The 14871-nt window shown below is 41.9% G+C and overlaps 1 protein-coding gene across 2 annotated transcripts in view; it reads right to left on the minus strand.

Annotated features, from left to right (window-relative positions):
- The window catches only part of NINJ2 (ninjurin 2), a 79152-nt gene that overhangs the window by 43742 nt on the left and 20539 nt on the right, over positions 1-14871 (minus strand). The window contains exon 1 of one of the 2 annotated variants that reach the window (XM_070947573.1): positions 7835-7869. The exons of the other annotated variant lie outside the window; for it this stretch is intronic. The gene's annotated coding sequence lies outside the window, so the exon portion shown is untranslated. Of the gene's footprint in view, positions 1-7834; positions 7870-14871 lie in introns of those variants that run through there. 2 annotated transcript variants of the gene reach the window in all.

Here is a 14871-nt window from a genome sequence, read left to right on the forward strand (position 1 = left end):
ATTCTAGCCGTCTTCAAGCTGCCAAGGTTGAGAAACATAGCTCCAAGCTATAGACAGGTCCCAGGAGTATTCCTGAAAATAGAAATTTGGAAGCCATATTAGCTTTCCTTTTCAAAAATAATCATAAAAAATAAAATTATAAAAATAAAATGAGGGTCAGTGTAGAGCCTGGTGGGCACAATGAAATTGCCCATAGGTGTAATTACCACATTCAGGTACATTGGACACCCATAGTGCGGGTTTTGTAAGCATTGACCACAGATTAAAACTATCTCTAGTCCAATTCTCCAGGTGCTGAGACTTCTAGTGATGGAAATGCTAACCAGGATATTTTATTCCCTTGGAACAAGGTCACTGGGGGCATATATTGTTTCTGTGATATGGTTTATTTATACTTATAGTGACGCTGAATGTAACCAGAAGCTTACAAAATTAACATTCCAACCCTTCTTCAATTTCAAGAGAAATGACAAGGACTATAATGTTCTAACAGAAAACAGCTTTCTCTGTAACTCATAGCTTCACTCCATAAATTGTTGGGCTTGGTTCTGTTGCCAACTCATATGCAAAAATACATTCTCTCCAGTGAAGTTAGAAGAATAACGAAGAGTCACCTTCATATTATCCACTATGCCCATGATGACGAACCTATGGCACACGTGCCACAGGTGGCATACAGAGCCATATCCGTAGGCACGTGAGCGTTGCCCTAGCTCAGCTGCAGCACGCATGCGCGCACCGGCCAGCTGATTTTCGCGCCTTCTGGGCCCACCGGAAGTCGGGAAATAGGCCGCTTCCAGCCTCTAGAGGGCCTCCAGGGTGGGTGGGGGAGGCCGTTTTCATCCTCCCCAGGCTCCCAGAAAGCCTCTGGAGCCTGGGGAGGGTGAAAAATGGGGCTGCCAGGCCCACTGGTGACCTCTTTGCCGTCACGTGCCAAAAGTGGGAGAGAGCGTGGGGGAGTCACTCGCACATGCACGGGGGTGTGGGGTGCATTGAATTATGGGTGTGGGCACGTGCACATGCGACCTGCCCGTGCTCCCACTTTCGGCACACGACGGCAAAAAGATTAGCCATCACTGCACTATGCTGTGCTGTGGGAGCTGGATTTTTCTTTTTTTATGTAAGATACTCCTCTGTTAGAAGGATCAGACTTGGGAGTAAAGGCACAGCTCCCATTTGTGAATTCCAGCAACTGATAACCATAGACTTACTATCTCTAAAATTAAAATGAATTTATCTAGTGCTCATCTTCTAATGCCCATAGCAGTGGTGCTATTCAGCCGGTTTGAGTGAACCGGTAGCGACAGCTGCGGGAGGCTCTGCCCATCTGCCCGGACATCATCACATCCTATTTTTGATGCTCTGCGCATGCACAGAAGGTCCTGCGTGTGCGCAGTGGTGGCGCATGAGAGCGAAGCGCCCGAGCGCTCTCTCCCATTTGTGAACCAGTAGCAAAGGTAAGTGAATATCACCCCTGACCCATAGACATTCTCCATGAATCTCATTTCAAAGATCTTTAGGTAGATGTTAATCACTGCATGCTATATGTTAAGTCCTTGGATTTACGACGTGAGTCCCTGATTGGCTAAGACGCACTGCTGTTCAGGTGGGAGAATCCAGACCCTGCCATTGGTTGAACACTTTGACAACTATTGTATAAATAGCTGTCAAACGCGCGAGTTGTTGTTCTGTTCCTATTTTCTGTCTTGCTGTCAGTTAAGCCAAATAAAAGGCTTGTTAACTTTCAAACCTGTCTCACCTCAGTTTTTAACCCCCCGTTGCCCAACAGAGCACTATCGATATACACCTCAAAGTTCAACTAAGTGCTGTGTGAAAACAACATCTTTTTATTTGGCCTGAATCAGTGGTGGGTTGCCCCCGGTTTGGACCAATTCTATAGATCCAGTAGTAAAACCGGAAGGAGGCTCCGCCCACTGACCCCGATGTCATCAGAACGCTTCTGCGCATGCGCAGAAGAGCATGCGCGCGACCCCATTGCGAACCGGTAGTAAAGGTGAGTAGAACCCACCCCTGGCCTGAATCTCTTGTTTTCTTCAGTTTCATTAGATTATCCTGTGTTCCTCCTAATTCGACATAAATCTGTCTTGTTTCCCCCTCCATGTTTTTCTAGGCATAGAAGACCCTACTTTTGTAATCTTTCCATTCAGAGGCAGCTCTGAATGTTGACTTGGTCTAACTTAAAGCTAAAAAGAAACACAATGAGGAAAACTATGGCCTTGAAGATGTGCAGCAAAAATTAGCATGAGGCAAGAGATGAAACCAATACAGGGCTCATAGCATAACAATATCATGGGATGAAATATTGCATTTCCATTGAAATCATAGTAATTTTAAACGTTCACATTCAAATTCATTTTATACATATTGAAGTTATCTTTTTTCCTACAATATTTTCACTCCTTCTGTACAGCTCTGTACATATCAGAATAGCAAGAGCTGAAAGGAACCATAGAGGTTTTCTAGCTCAGTAAATCCTATTACATTTCAGACAAATGGTTGTCCAATCTCTTCTTAAAAATCTCCAGTGTTGGAGCACCAGAACTTCTGAAGGCAAGTCATACCACTGATTAATTGTTCTAACTGTGAAATTTCTCCTTATTTCTAGGTAGCTTTTCTCCTTGATTAGTTTCCATCTGTTGCTTCTTGTCCTGCCTTTAGGTGCTTGGGAGAATAGGTTGACTCCCTCTTGTTTGCGGCAACCTCTTAAATATTGGAAGACTGCTATCATGTCACCCCTAGTCCTTCTTTAAACTAGACATACCCAATTCCTGCAACCGTTCTTCATATGTTTTAGCCTCCAGTCCCCTAATCATCTTTGTTGCTCTTCTCTTACTATTTCTAGAGTCTAAACATCTTTTTAATGTTGTGGCGATCAAAACTGGATGCAGTATTCCAAGTATAGTCTAACCAAGGCTTTATAAAGTGGTATTAATATCTCACATGATCTTGATTCTCTCTGTTAATGCAACCTAGGACCGTGTTGGCTTTTTTGGCAGCTGCAGCACCCTGTCGGTTCATATTTAAGTCATTCTTTTTTTTTTTTTCATTCCCCCTTTTATCTTTTTTTGAACAACTCATTTTGCTCTATTTTGAGCTTTTCTTTTTATAATTTCCATTTTTCTGTTTCTTTATATTTTTCTGAAATTTAATAAAGCTTAAACAAGCTTTATTAAACAAGCAAACAAGCAAGCAAAGACAGAATGTATCTGCCCTCAGGGTGGAAGGGATTGCCACTCTCGAATTGGCCTTTTTAGTCACACTAGATGCTGTTTTAGGACCTCTTTCCAGAGCACAATACCATAGTCTTTTGAGACTGAAGGATGCCAATGAAGCAAGCAAATAGCAAAATACTAACAAGGAAAACTAATTATTTAATACAATTTAGAAAAGAAACAAGAATTAAAGATTCATTGAGCAATTAAATATAAGCGTATGCTGCTTTGGAAAAAAAACCTCAGGGAGATTTTACAACCAATTCAGTGCAATTTTGGTCAAAAATTATATAAAGATTGTGCATCACCATTTCTTTATCCTTAACTTTTTTTATGTCATGGTCCCAAATGTCATAATCTTTGTCTGAACATCAGCATAGAGTTTATTTCAACAGAATTTTCATCATACCTTAAAATTATGCCTGTCCTGTTAAAGAAGACACATCATTACTGCCTAGCTTTGTATTTTCTTTGCTAGGCCATCCATTTTGTCTGTTCCGTTTCCTTTTTTGTTTTCTAAGTATAAAAGTATTCCAATTCCATGATGTAATCATTCTGTTTTCAGCTGCTTAGATACAGCAACTTATTTGGCTATTTGGAAACTATTTGATCTGGCTAATTATGCTATTTATTTTTACACCATTCTTCAACATGATTTAAAAAGCCAAATTAAGATCATAATTAAAAAAACAACAACACTCCGTACTATATTATATTAAAGCTGTACAATTATCTCAGCACCATTACAGGAAGTAATCAATGAGCTCAATGTCTCTTATTTCTGAGAAGGGATGCATAAGATTAAACTGTTTTTTTAAAAAAAGGAACTATAAATCAGCCAGTAGGATTAAAATGACATCGAAACTTTTTGGAAGTAAAAATATATTTTGCTTGACTGCAAAGGACAGAAAAGCAACCCAAGTGTTTCTCATAAGGAAGTTTGTTTTTAAATGTGGGTGCGCTTCTCTGGGATACCCCAACTCACTCATCTGTCTCCAGATTTGTTTCTCATTCTCCAAGTCAACTTCTCTATGGAAGAAGATCTACAACTCCTTGAAGTTGATGAGTCATAAGGTAATAGCAAGTCTGCAATTCAAGGCTACTCATTACTGCTGCCTTCTGTTTCATGACCTTAATCTTCCAACAAGCTATTCCTCCCTTGGACTCATATCCTTGACTTTGGAGTCTAATGATCAGGAACAGCTTCATCCCAGACAGAGCATTTATTCATACTCAACCATTGCTTCTCTCAATCTACCGTATGTGACTTGTTTTTCAAAGAATGTAAGAGTGGGAAGGAGACTAAGGCAATATGTAATATAGAGACAAGTCTTATTATTATTGTTTCTAATACCCTGGTCACTGGGTCTTACTTGCTTTTGAAGAGTGGCAAATTCACATTTACGGGGAAATGTCCCACAATATTACCAAGAAATTAATGTGTACTCTGTTGGAACCTCTTGACTAATAAATGCATTAATTTCTCGTATCCAGATGTATACCATCTCTCATAATCCCTTTGGCTAACACGTCTGGAAGGCACTAAGATTAGAGGAGGTTGAAATAGTAAATTAATAAATATAATATTTGCATACTAAGTTTTCATGCTCCCCTACATCTATCTAATGTTCCCAACCATCCTTTGTTATATACAGGTAGTCGTCAATTTATGACCACAATTGTGCCCAAAATTTCTGTTGCTAAGCAAGACATTTGTTAAGTTACAACCTTTCTTGTCACATGACAGTTATTAAGTTATGAACGTGGTTAAGTGAACCTGGCTTTCCCATTGACTTTGCTTGCCAGAAGGTCATAAAAGGTGATCACAAAACCCCAGGAAACTGCCACTGTCATAAATATGACCATGGGGATGCTACAACAGTCGTGAGTATGAAAAACAGACATACGTCACTTTTTTCAGTGTCGGCGTAACTTCGAATAGTCACTAAATGAACTGTTGTAAGTTGAGGACTGTAATGGTTTCTCTTTAAATGACATGTTGTTGGTCAAAGAGAATTGTTCTTTTCTAAGATTTTTCTGGCAATCTTCTAAAACAAGTAATGGCAGCCTAAAGGTAAAGGTAAAGGTTCCCTTTGCACATACGTGCTAGTCGTTCTCGACTCTAGGGGGCGGTGCTCATCTCCGTTTCAAAGCTGAAGAACCAGCGCTGTCCGAAGACGTCTCCATGGTCATGTGGCCAGCATAACTAAATGCTAAAGGTGCATGGAACGCTGTTACCTTCCCACCAAAGGTGGTCCCTATTTTTCGACTTGCATTTTTTAAGTGCTTTCGAACTGATAGGTTGGCAGAAGCTGGGACAAGTAACGGGGGCTCATCCCATTACGCGGCACTAGGGGTTCAAACTGCTGAACAGCCGACCTTTCGATCGGCAAGCTCAGCGTCTTAGCCACTGAGCCACCGCGTCCCACCTACCCACTGCTTAACCTTCCCACAAAAAGTTAGGTCTCCGCTGCTCAAAGATTTCCCACATAGTGCTCTGTAGCAAGGCAACATAGGAACACTGTGGAGAATTCACACAGCCTTTTTTCAGAGGGAATCCCCAGAGTAAACTTCAGCTATGGGCCTATTCAGGTGCTAGCTCTTGATACCCATCACGTGTTCCTTCGTGCAAACATTGAGCCTTTCAATTGAAGCCTCTCCGCTGGTGCCAAGGCAGCTTGCTACAAGCCTATTTTCCAGACTAGACTGTTGAATGTTCTCTAAACTAATGAAAAACTTGAGAGAGAAAAAACACACCCCACTGTAAGCAATTCCCAAGGCAAGGGAGGGTGGGAGGGTTGGGAGAGTGGGGTGGGGTATGCCAAAGCATCTCCAGGCAAGCTTCTTTTTCTATGAACTGAAAGATTCCTCCTTTTCCTATTCCGTGGCTGCCAAGGTACACAAAGCTATATCATTTTAAGAGCAGTTTTTCATAGCATCGTGACTTTCTCCAAAGAGCTCTGAGAATTGCAGTTTGTCGAACGAGGGTGGCGCTGGAGAAATATAAGATGGATCGGGTAACCTGCACGCTCAGTTTTGCAAGCGCAGAAAACAAATTCACTAACGTGAATTCTCAACTATTTTTATTTTCCCATCCCCTGATCCCCAAATTTAAAAAAATAATGGCTCAAGCTTAATAAACATAGTCAGGCTTAAGGCTCTTAGATCCCTTTAAAAAATTAACATTTTAGAGAGCTAGCAACCGGCCTTCAGAGTGCTAACAACCAGATGACTGCAGAGGATATAAATCAGGGGTGGGCTGCTGGGGTTCGCAGGGGTTCGGGAGAACCTCTAGCTAAGATTTTGTGCAGTTCAGAGAACCCCCAAATCCCACTCCTGGCTGGCCTTGCCCCACCCCGCCCACCCCTCCCAGGAGTCCCCACGCAGCTCGTTTTGGATGCAGGTAAGTGCAGGGCGCATGCGGAGGCTTGGGGAGGGCAAAAAATGGGCCTACTAGAAGTTCGGGAAGGCTGGAAACAGGCCCATTTCCAGCCTCCAGAGGGCCTTCGGAGCCTGGGGAGGCTGTTTTCACTCTCCCAGAGGCTCGCGGAAAGCCTCCAGAGCCCGGGGAGGGCAAAACTGCCCCCTCCGCTTGTGGTGCAGGAGGCCGACTAGGCCACGCCCACCATGGCTACGCCCACCCAGCAACAAGGCAGAGAACCCCTTGCTAAAAAATTTTAAGCCCACCCCTGATATAAATCCATCCATTCAGTCAGAACTGAAGAAACTTCTTGGATGAGAAGTGAAGTGTTTTCAAGGGGAAAAAATCAAGAAAAGTCTAGTTATCTTTTGAACAAGCACTTTTGGAATAACCATGACCTGGATGATTGAGAATCTCCATAAACTTTCAACATGTTACAGTTTGCCCCCTATCTTGTTTTCTTTAGAGGCCTCCTCTTTGAAGGTTGTTTTTTTTTTGATGGGTTTTATTTAGATGTCAAAAGATTCTCTAGTTCTAATGAAGCATTGACCTCCCATAATTGCAGGGCAACAGGAAGTCCAAAGATACCAGGTTGGCAATAGTTGTACAAGAGATTCCTCACCTCTCTTGAAGCCGAGGCTTAGCTGCCATATAATATTTGCTAGATAGAGACCTTGCTTTGGGGATGGTGAACCTTGGCATGAAATGCAAGCGGATACTGTTTATGGCAAATCACTCATTCTGCCTTAGTGGGAAACTACACCCAACTTCATCATCAAATACAAGAGTTGTAAAAACATCCAACTTTCCATGAAGCTAGTTAGGGCGTGTCTCCAGTCATTACTGCCCAGTACACCAACAAAAAGATACTACCCTCAAAATGAGGGGAAAATTCATTCCCCTTCACATTAAAAACTGTTTTTGGTAAAAACAAACCTTTGACATTCCACATTCCTGCAAAAAGGAGAAGCCAAGTGAGACAAGATAATAGGTTTTGCTTTAGCTGAACTTTTCCGATCCTTTGTCTCTGCCGTTGAATTTGGCAACCTGCAAGCTTGTTTTTATGGAGCCTCTTCAGGAAGGTTAAACCTATTAAAAAATGTATCTTCTGAGACCCTTCCTTTGGATCGCTCCAGCTGCTTCAAAACTATGAACTATCATAACAATATGCACTTCCTACCTCACAGGGCACTGGCTGGCCTCCTCGTGTATTCCAAAATTAACAAATACATCCTGTGATCTGGTCTTTCCCAGCCATGGCTGCTTTCAAGTTGCATGGACTTCAACTCCCAGAATTCCTCAGACAGCAGTCCAGGCATCTTTCTTAAAGTCGCCATGATGGAAATACACTGCTATAATTTATAGTTCCCATATCCATTTCCTGAAGAATGCTATTTTCCAAAGGCTAAGATCATACAACATGGGTTCAAATATAGATGAATAAATAGTTGTACAGCAAGTTGTGGGAACAATTGGCTTTATATGTCACATTAATGAAATCAGTATAGTTTATGTATATAACCGCAAAGCTACTAAATCTGGACCATACATTTCTGACAAGCATAAGTTATTTTCTGTATCTTGCTGTTGCCGTTGGAATGTTTGCAGCCCAGAGTTGATAAACAGCATGTTGTGTGGCTGTAGCAATTATGTTTTGTTAATCTGGAGACTTAGTGTTCTGTATGCAAAGAAGCCTCTCCTCATTCGTGATGCATGATTTAAATTACTCATAAACCTGGCATTTCAGGGCTTAAAGACCAACCTTAGATACCCATCACATTTTGGACTGGGCTTTGGTATAAATTAGTGGTGTTGAACTTTTTGCTTTGAATATCATAGCTCTAGGAGTAGTGGTGTTTTTTAATCAGAAATAAGATATGAGGAGGAAAGGGCTGTGGTGGGACTGCAGTCTGGAGTCTCAATACCATCCCTTCCTCACATCACTACCAATGACTGCTAGGGGAAAAAATGCACATATAACGAATAAGTGTGAATGAGTGGAATGTCCCAATAAGACTAGTGTCAGCTGCTTGAGATAGACCAGACTAGGAAATCAAAAGGTTACTACTTTTATTGTAAGGTTATCACAACATAAACTTGCAAGTCTGAATGCTTTTCCCTCTTCCCCTGCCTTATTTTCTTGAGAACTAGGAGGTCTTGTTTGACATAAGGACAGTGATTAATGTAATAGAATACTATGAGGTGCATCCAGAGAAACAGGTAGCCCTGATTTTCCTGGATGCACAAAAGGCGTTTGATCGGGTCAACTGGAGATTCATGACACAACAAATAAAGAATTTGAAATATTCGGTGAGAAATTCGAAAAGATGATAGTTTCAATATATACAAAACAGAGAGCAAGGATACTAGTCAATGGGGAACTAACAAATTTTTTTTGAAATAAGTAGAGGAGTACGACAAGGGTGCCCACTTTCACCACTACTTTTTATTCTAACACTAGAAAGTCTACTTAGAAGAATCAGACTCAACAAAAATATAAAAGGACTCAAGGTTAAAGGAGAAGAATACAAGGTCCAAGCGTTTGCTGATGACCTTGTATTCTTCATAGAGGATCCACTAGAAACAGAATTAAAATTAACAGAAGAAATAGAGAAATTTGGTAAGGTGGCAGGTTTAAAAGTCAATAAGGATAAGACTAAAATATTAACTAAAAATTTAACAGCAAAACAAATAGAAGAGTTAGAAAAACAATCAGGATCACAAGTAGTTAAGAGGATAAAATATTTAGGTATTAATCTGACAACCAGGAATGTGGCTATAAAAGATAATAATTACGGAGAGTTAGTACAACAAATTAAAAATGATTTAGAAAGATGGGGGAAACTAAAGTTATCATTGCTAGGAAGAATTGGGGCGATAAAGATGAATATATTCCCGAGGCTCCTCTACTTATTTCAAACTATTCCAGTTAAATTAGAGAAAAACTTTTTTACAAATTTGAATAAAATAACATCAAAATTCGTATGGGAGGGAAAAAAACCAAGAATAAATTTAAACATATTACAGGATGATAGATCTAGAGGGGGTTTTGGCCTACCAGCGTGGGAAAAATACTATAAGGCAGCGAGTTTAACATGGATTAAGGAGTGGGTCAATTTGGATAATTACAGACTATTAAAATTGGAAGGCCACGATCTATTAAAGGGGCGGCATGCCTTCTTGTGGAACGCCGGGAACAAAACCTATAAACATTTTAAAAGCCACATAATAAGAAATTCACTGATTGGCACTTGGTTCGAAATTAAAAATAAACATTATATGAAGGTTCCTGGCTGGATATCTGCATTGGAGGGGGCAACGCACCCCAACACACTAGCCCCCCATAAATGAATAAGATATAAAGAATTACTGGATCCCAAGGAAGATTAAAAACACGGCAGGAACTCAGTTGTCTTCTTAGTGGCCCTTCCTCATGTTTATTTATATACACAGTATATCCTGCGTTTACTTATTTTAACTCAAGGCAAGGAGCACACGCCGTACTCCTTCCTCCTCCTGTTTTCCTCACAACAACAACAACAACCCTATGAGGTAAGTCGGGCTGAGAGAGAATGACTGGTTCAAGGTCACCCAGCTGGCTTTCATGGCTAAGGCAGGGCTTGAATTCGTGGTTTCTTGCTTTCTAGCCTGGTGCCTTAACCACTAGACCTTCCTTCTTCCCGTTACCCTTAGCTATCCTTAGGTCTCACTTTGGAAAAAATGGGCCTCTTTACAGGTGCCAAGAGAGAGGTGAATCACGTCCCTTTGTCCAGAGACGGCCTGCTGGCTGCCATGCAAATGGGTGCTAATCTGCAAGACTCCTGGATCAGCAGTGAAAATAAGCACAATTGCTCCTCCTTGTCTCCACAAGCACACACCCATGTTTATTTCCTCTCTCGCCACTCCTCCGTCTCTCATTTTGTGTTTGTTTTAATATCGACAACCATCACAGAGACACCTTTCCCTGCAGTGGGTCAGACAGTTAATCTGCCCACTTCCCCAGGAGCCCAAGCACTCCTGTTTGTGCAGTGTGTGACTGAGCCAGCAGGAAGGGTTGTTAAGTGTCCCATTGAAATGGAAGTTTTCCCCACCCAAATACCTGAGCTCACCACCAAGCTGGCTTGAGTTCCCTGAGTTTCAGACATTCATACCAATGAGTGAAATCATAAGATTGCTTCACAATTGGCATTGGGAAATCGGCGACGGCGAGGCAGCTTTTCCAACCTGGTGCTTCCACAAATGTTAGGGATGTCGCCTCGAGACTTTCACACCCGAATTACCAATAGACGGAGAAATCTGGAAGTGGCAGACCAACATATCGGAGGGCACCAGGTTGGAGAAGGACAACACAAGCTTTGTAGATCTGCTTAGGAAGGATTATTTTCCCAAGGATTTCATTTGGATCACTGCTCTCTTAAATCTGCTAGAGCTCAACTCTGGAATGGGATCAAAGACATGCTTTTCAATATGCCCAGGTAGTTACTTCCAACACAGATTATAGTAATGCGTTTAATCAAAATTGAAAGTTTAGGGCTGAGAAAGTATTTTGATTAAAATCATTTTAGCCAGATTTGTAAAAAAAAAAAAAAAAAAAAAAAGATTAGCAGTTGTTTTTAAATAATACCACTTGAAATTAAACGTAGCCCTTTCCAACTGGGTGGCCTCCCAGATATGTGGGACTACAACTCCCATCTCTTTATCGGCACAGCATGGTGAACATTTTAGTCTCGCGCATCTGGAAGCTGGGTGGTTCAGGAAGGCTGAAACTAGCTTATATATGTTTTCAGGGTGTTTTTACTTGCCTTCAGCCAGATTAGTTTGAGAAAGTCTTAAATAATCCCCATTAGTTCTTCAAGAGAGCTGAATAAGGTTATTCTAGTTAAAATGTTTATTTTAAAGCTTTCAGATAACAATGATATATGTTACAATTAAAGCAGGCTTTAAGCCCAGTGCATTTTATCTTAGAAGAAATATGCTTTGTTCCAGCTGTGTCTGCTTCTCCGGCTTACAGTATTTGGATGGAACCCATATCTGTATAAAGACACAAGTGTGTGAAACACTCCCTGGGGCAAAAGGGAAAGCCTGTTCACATGACTTAATGAGAATACAGCAGATATTCTAGAAAAAGACAACACACTGATACAATCTAGAACAGAGGTGTCAAACTTGATTTCATTGAGGCCGGGTTTCAAAACCAGTCGTTACCGGTTCGCTTGTGGGCGCTCGCTCGCTCACTCATATGCACGACGCTTCTGCGCATGTGCAGAAGCATCCGAGCGGGTGGGCAGAGCCCCCCGCTGCTGCCATTACTGGTTCACCCGATCCGGAATGAACCGGTAGCAACCCACCACTGGTGTGATCAGCTTGACTTCACTCAAGTTGGGGGCGCCTGTGGCGGCCCGAGCGCTCTGCCAGCAAAAACAGGCTCCCAAGCTCTGTTTTCAGCTGGGACGACCTCCTGCAACCCGCTGCCAGGGAAAACAGAGATCGGGAGGGCTGCACCCTCATGAGCTCTGTTTTCGGCTGCAATGGCCTCCTGCAACCCTCTGCCAGCAAAAATGGAGCTCAGGAGAACTGCCTCCCGAGCTCCATTTTTGCTGGCAGGGGCCCCACAGGTCGGTCCTTCGCTGTTTCCAGGACAGCCCTGTAGGCCAGATCTAAGCATCCCACATGCCGCATCCAGCCCTCAGGCCTTGAGTTTGACACCTCTGACTAGAAGGAACTACAGTAATTCTCCTGGGACATATAGGAATTACAGGTAGCTCTCAATTTACAAAAGATGATCACATGACCCCGGGACATTGCCACCGTCATAAATATGAATTGTCAAGCATCTGAATGTAAATCACGTGACCATAGGTATGCTGCCACGGTCATAAGTGTGAAAAAGTCACTTTTTTCAGTGCCGTTGTATTGAAAAAGTGACCATTTTTCACACTTATGACTGTTGCAACATGCTCATAGTCATGTGATTTATATTTGGATGCTCGACAATGGGTTCATATTTATGATGGTTGCAGTGTCCTGGGATCACGTGACCATCTTTTGCGTTCTTCTGAGAAGCAAATTCTGGGCTCAAGTGTGGTTGTAAGTCGAGGACTAACTGTATAAAGCTTAAAGTGGCTGTTATGCATTGAATATATATAGTTGTGTTAAGCCCTGCTAAAGTGAAACTAACCTTTAGATGACCCTTACTGTTAACTCCAACTGTTTTGGAGGGAAACTTAGAACATTCATATTTGGGTGGGCTTTTTCAAGTACTATGATTGGTTAAGGCCCTGTGGGCCTAGAGTATAAATTACAGGCATTTGCCTGCTGTTCCTCAGTTCCAGTTTTGAGTCAATAAATGCTGTTGTAGCTATACTGGTCTGTTTCTTGCCTACTGAAGCCCACTACACAATAGTGGCCTTCAATAAAGTCTCCTTAAGGAACTTCAACATTTTTTACAGTCTGCACCAATACCATAAATAGCTTAACCTCTATCATAAAAATAGCTATCTCATGAATGGGGACAATGCAGGTAGTCCTTGACTTACCACCACAATTGGGATTTCTGTTGGTAAACAGAATTTCTGTTGGTAAACAAGGCGACAGTTAAGGGAGTTGCACCTGATTTTATGACTTTTGTCATGGTTGTTAAATGACTCACTGCAACTGTTAAATGAATCACACCATTAGGTGAATCGGTATTGACTTTGCTTATCAGAAGCTGGACGGGAAGTTTGAAAGTTTGAAAGTTTATTAGATTTCTATACCGCCCTTCTTCCAAAGGACTCAGGGCAGTGTACAGCCATATTAAAAACACATAGATTTATAAAATTTAAAACCAATTAAAATTGAATATATCAAATTGGCCCTCAATTTAAAAACACACATACCCCTATTTAAAATTCATATTAGGCCAGTCCGGCTTGCTGGAACAGAAGGGTCTTAAGGGCGCGGCGAAAAGTACACAGGTCGGGGCTAAGACAAAGCTCTAGAGGCAGCTCATTCCAGAGGGCTGGTGCCCACACAGAGAAGGCTCTCCCCCTGGGTGTCGCCAGTCGGCATTGTTTGGCCGATGGCACCCTGAGGAGCCCCTCTCTGTGGGAGTGTATTGTCCGGTGGGAGGTTGTTGATGGCAGAAGGCGGTCTTGTATATATCCCGGTCCTAAGCCATGGAACGCTTTAAAGGTGGTGACCAACACCTTGAATCGTACCCGGAAGACCACCGGGAGCCAGTGCAGCTCGTGCAGGAGCGGTGTTACATGGGTGCGCCAAGGTCGCACATGATGATCACATTGACTCTAAGAGGGTGAAACAGTAGTAGATACATGCCGGTTGCCAAGCACCCAAATTTTGATGACGTGACCATGGGGACACTGTAACGGTCATAAGTGCAAGGACCAGCAATAAGTCATTTTTTTCAGCCCTGTTGTAACTTCGAATGGTCACTTGACAAATGGTTGTAAGTTGAGGACTACCTGCATATGGAACGTGAAGTGTTCTTGGAGACCCATATTCATATCACTGGAATTGAAGGATGTGGTATCTTCCAGCAATATCTACGACAAGTAGAGGTCCATGCGCTTATAAATAAATAGCATGGATCCCTCTGTTTATTTATTTATTAAATTTATATGCTGTTCATTTTCCTAGTAAGGCTCTTCTTCTTAGTGCTAATAGACCTTTGCGCTCCTCTGAGTGCTAATAACTTACTTGAGTGGTCATAGAACAATAAATTCCATTTATAAGAGTATAAACCGAAATTCACACACAGAAAAAGAACAGGAAGCAATACAGATGAGAGTCTATATAAAGTCCGACTATAGTGAGATCATTACTGATGAGGACCCAGTTTGTGGGGGCAATAAGCTGACTTTGCATAAAATATACAAAAGTATGAAGGCTATTGCTTAACGCATTGTAAGCCGCCCTGAGTCTCTGGAGAAGGGCGGCATATAAAAATAAATAAAAATAAAAAAATAAAATAAAATTACTTCAGGGAACAAATATTGAAAGGTGGATAAAGCGATAAGGCCATAGACTTCTGTTGCCATGCACCTGCATAGCTTAGATCTCAGCTAGTTAAGATGGATCTTCCACACATTAATTGAGGCAATCTGTTGAGATTTGCCTACATATCCAGGTAATATCTCAAGAACGAGCTATTCGCTGTAATCCTTTGGAGAGAGAGAGAGAGAAAAGTGCTTCCTGTGGAGCTAATGACTTAACCTC

This window comes from Pituophis catenifer, unplaced genomic scaffold (genome assembly GCF_029215685.1).
Source record: "Pituophis catenifer annectens isolate HBS135680 unplaced genomic scaffold, rPitCat1.0.hap2 SCAF_7, whole genome shotgun sequence".
NCBI lineage: Eukaryota > Metazoa > Chordata > Lepidosauria > Squamata > Colubridae > Pituophis > Pituophis catenifer.